Genomic DNA, 4,032 nt, shown 5'->3' on the forward strand with positions numbered 1-4,032 from the left:
CAACTTTGAATTGAAGCAAGGCTTGCTTCAAACTATCCAACTGCACTTTCAGAGGGAAGGTGAACATAGATCCTAATAGTCACTTGATGGACTTTGAAGATATCATGAACACCTTCCAATACAATGGAGTATCAAAGGATGCAGTTTACTTAAGGGCATTCCCCTTTTCATTGAAAGATGAAGCGAATCAATGGCTTCATAGCTTACCTATAGGTTCTATCAAGACATGGGAAGATATAACCAAGAAGTTTCTTGACAAGTACTTCTCAGCTGCAAAAACACGAAAGTTTAGAAGGGAAATCCACAATTTCTGCCAGAAGGAGACAGAAATGGTTTTTGAAGCTTGGGAACGATTCAAGGATATAATTAGAAAATGTCAGCACAATGGAATTAATTTGTGGATGCAACTTTAGGATTTTTGGAATTAATTTGGTATGGACTGACACCGTCCTCGCGACGAACTCTGAATACTGCATATAGAGGATGCTAGTCAGTTGTCGGCTGAGAGTAATGATAGAAGAAAATCAGTTGAGGTTCACCAGGTGGACTCTAACGCATCCATGCAAGCCCATCTAGACACCATGGCCAAGGAGATAAAAAAGCAGACATTGACCAAGGTAGAGAATGAGCCGCAAACAGCATGTGACTTTTGTGGATTGGTACACCCTACACATGAGTAGTATGGAAGATCTCATGAAGGAATTCATCAACAAATCAGATGAAAAATTTAAGACTCAGGGAACAACTATCCGAGAGTAGGGCGCAGCCATTCGAGAGCAGGGCATGGCCATCCGGAATTTAGAAAGATAATTGGCACAGATTGCAAATTTGTTATCAGAGATGGCTCCTGGGACTTTGCCCTCTAACACTAAAAAGAATCCAAAGGAAACAATCAAAGTTGTATCTCTCATAAGTTGCAAAACATTGGCTGATCCAGTGGTGAAATCTAAGACCCGAGGTGGTGAACAAGTAGGCAGAGACACCAGTAGAGAAAAAAGGTTAAGAGCAGAAAGGCCAGAGTAGTGGGATACAAAAGAAGATTGAAGAAAGTATACATATGCTACCATTCCCTCAAAAGATAAAGTGGGAAAAATTTGACAAATGTTTTGGGCGATTCTTGAAAATGCTCAAATAATTCTATATGAACATTCCCTTCACAAAGGTACTTACTCAGATGCCTTCTTATGCAAAGTTCATGAAGAAAATCTTGTCTAGCAAGAGAAAACTGGAGGTGACAATCATGGTCAAGCTGAATGCCCACTGCAATGCCATATTACAAAATACAATTCCCCAAAAGTGTGGGGATCCAGAAAGCTTCACCATACCATTCTCGTTGGGGAGTGAAAAAATCGATAAGGCCCTCTGTGACTCTGGTGAGTCTATAAATCTATTGCCTCTGTCTGTATTCAGGAAACATGGAAGGTGAGCTTGGAGTGATTAAATCAATACCAGTATCCACACAACTGGCTGACCAGACCACCATTTTACCTGAGAGGATCATTGAGGATATTCTAGTGTGGGTGGACAAATTTGTGTTCCCTGTAGACTTTACTGTGGTAGATATGGAGGTGAACAAGGAAATGCCTCTAATTCTAGGGAGTCCATTCTTATGTACAGGCAAAGCTATCCTTGATATCTATGAAGGGCAACTTATGCTCAGAGTGGGCAACGAAAAAGTGGTGTTCCAGATGAAAAGGATGATAAAATACCCTAATGATGTGGTGTCCGACTACTCGTGTTTCAAGATGGATGTTGTTGGAAAATTGGCTGAAAAATACAAGTTTGACAAGATTATGGGGGATACTCTCGAGAGGTGTATTACTCAGTCTAGCACAGTGGAGGATGAAGATCCTAAAATAAAGAAAGATGTTGAAGCTCTTGAAACTGAGGATCAAGTGGTTGATGAGGAGGAATTAAAAGAGGAGGCTTCTAAGCCTAATATGGAATTGAATGGCCTCCCCACTCACTTAAAATATGCTTTTCTTGAAACTAACAATTTTCCCGTGATTATTTTTGCTGACTTGATAGGTACACATGAGCGACAGCTGGTGAAGCTGCTGAAGAAGCACAAGAAGGCCATTGGCTATAGTATAGTTGATATTCAATGAATCAGTTCAGCCATTTGCATGCACAAAATTTTGTTGGAATAAAATAGCAAACCGGTGGTGCAGCCCCAACACAAGCTGAACAAAAATTTGGAGGAGGTAGTGCACAAGGAGATCATCGAATTTCTAGATGCAGGAGTGATCTTTCCCATGACAGTGAATGAAGATAATGAAAGGGGGGCATGATAGTGGTGAAAAATGAAGATAATGAATTGATCCCCATAAGAACAGTCACTAGGTGGAGAATGTGCATTGATTGTAGAAGGGTGAATGATGCAACAAGGAAGGACTACTTCCCACTCCCCTTTATTAATCAAATGCTAGAGAAAGTGGCTAGACATAGATGCTACTGCTTCTTGGATGGGTACTCAGGCTACAATCAGATGCCCATTGCCCCAGAAAATATTGAGAAGACCACATTCACTTGCCCGTCAGGTATTTTTGTTTACAGGAGGATGTCGTTTGGGTTGTGTAATGCACCTACCACTTTTCAGAGGTGCATGATGTCTATATTCTCTGATTTGAATGGGAAGTGTCTATAAGTATTCATGGATAATTTCACCCTCTTTGGTGATGACTTTGAGGACTGCTTGAAGAATATGGAGCTCGTGCTTGAACGTTGTGAAGCCACGCACTTGGTTCTTAACTAGGAGAAATGTCACTTCATGGTGAAAGAGGGAATTGTCTTGGGCCACAAAGTAACTGCACATGGAATTAAAGTTGACAGAGCCAAGGTGGATGTAGTTGCTAGGCTCCCTCCACCAACTTCTGTGAAGAGCATAAGTAGTTTCTTGGGACATGTTGGGTTCTATAGGAGGTTCATCAAAAAATTCTCCGGCATTACCAAACCGTTGACTGCATTGCTAGCAAAAGATGTCAAGTTTGTTTTCACACACAAAACAGGAACCCCGTACCATTCCCAAACTAGTGGGCAAGTTAAAGTGGCCAAACGTGAACTTAAACGAATTCTTCAAAAGACGGTTAGTGCTTCTCGTAAGGATTGGTCTGTAAAGTTAGATGAAGCTCTACGGGCATATAGAACTGCACTTAAAACAACCATAGGGACTTCACCATTCAAATTAGTGTATGGAAAATCATGTCATCTACCTGTTGAGATAGAACATAAAGCTTATTGGGCAATTAAGATGCTTAATCTTGATCATAGTCTTGCAGGTAAACACAGGTTGGCGCAGCTGAATGAATTGGAGGAGTTTAGACTGGACGCATATGAAAATACGCGAATCTTTAAGGAAAAGACAAAGCGGTGGCATGATCATCTAGTTAGGCCAAAGGAGTTTCGTTAAGGGGACAAAGTCTTACTATACAATAGTAGACTTAGGTTGTTCCTCAAAAAATTCAAATCAAGATGGACAGGTTCGTATGTGGTGAAACACATCTCACCGTATGGCGCCATTGAAATACAGGATGAAGAAGGGAATGAAAGTTTTAAGGTGAATGGGCACAAGTTGAAACAGTACCTTGTTGGAGGATTTGACAAGCAATCCTCCAGCATCGTGATCAAATGAGCCTAAGTGACGGAGTCAAGCTAACGACTATAACTCAGAACTACTTTGAACCCCATTTATTGCTTTTGTAGACTAGTTAGATAATGGTAATTTAGGATTATTAGAGTTTAGGAGTTTTGGTAATTGTTTTAACAAGTATGAGCATGAATCGAACACAAAATAAGTACAAAATAGAGTCGGGGTGCGACCTGTAGGCTATAAAGTGAAAACAAATTGGGACTCTGAGAAAATTGGCCTACCGCGCCGCATGAGGCGCCGCGCTAGGTCAAATGGGAAAAATCTATCAGAGATGGCTATCTGGAAAACCCCATTACTGCTCCTCATGGGGCGCCGTGCCCAGCGATGCGGTAGTGTAAAATTTTTGGCCTTTAATTTTTAAAAAAAATTAAAATTCGATTTTG

General features: G+C 40.8%; 1 non-coding gene across 1 annotated transcript; it reads right to left on the minus strand.

Annotated features, from left to right (window-relative positions):
• Positions 1-284: 284 nt before the first annotated feature.
• Positions 285-391, minus strand: LOC117281473 (small nucleolar RNA R71). The gene has a single exon (XR_004512107.1). It is a non-coding gene; the product is annotated as a small nucleolar RNA R71 (small nucleolar RNA).
• Between the last annotated feature and the right edge of the window lie 3,641 nt (positions 392-4,032).

Source organism: Nicotiana tomentosiformis, chromosome 6 (genome assembly GCF_000390325.3).
Source record: "Nicotiana tomentosiformis chromosome 6, ASM39032v3, whole genome shotgun sequence".
In the NCBI taxonomy this organism is placed as follows: Eukaryota; Viridiplantae; Streptophyta; class Magnoliopsida; order Solanales; family Solanaceae; genus Nicotiana; species Nicotiana tomentosiformis.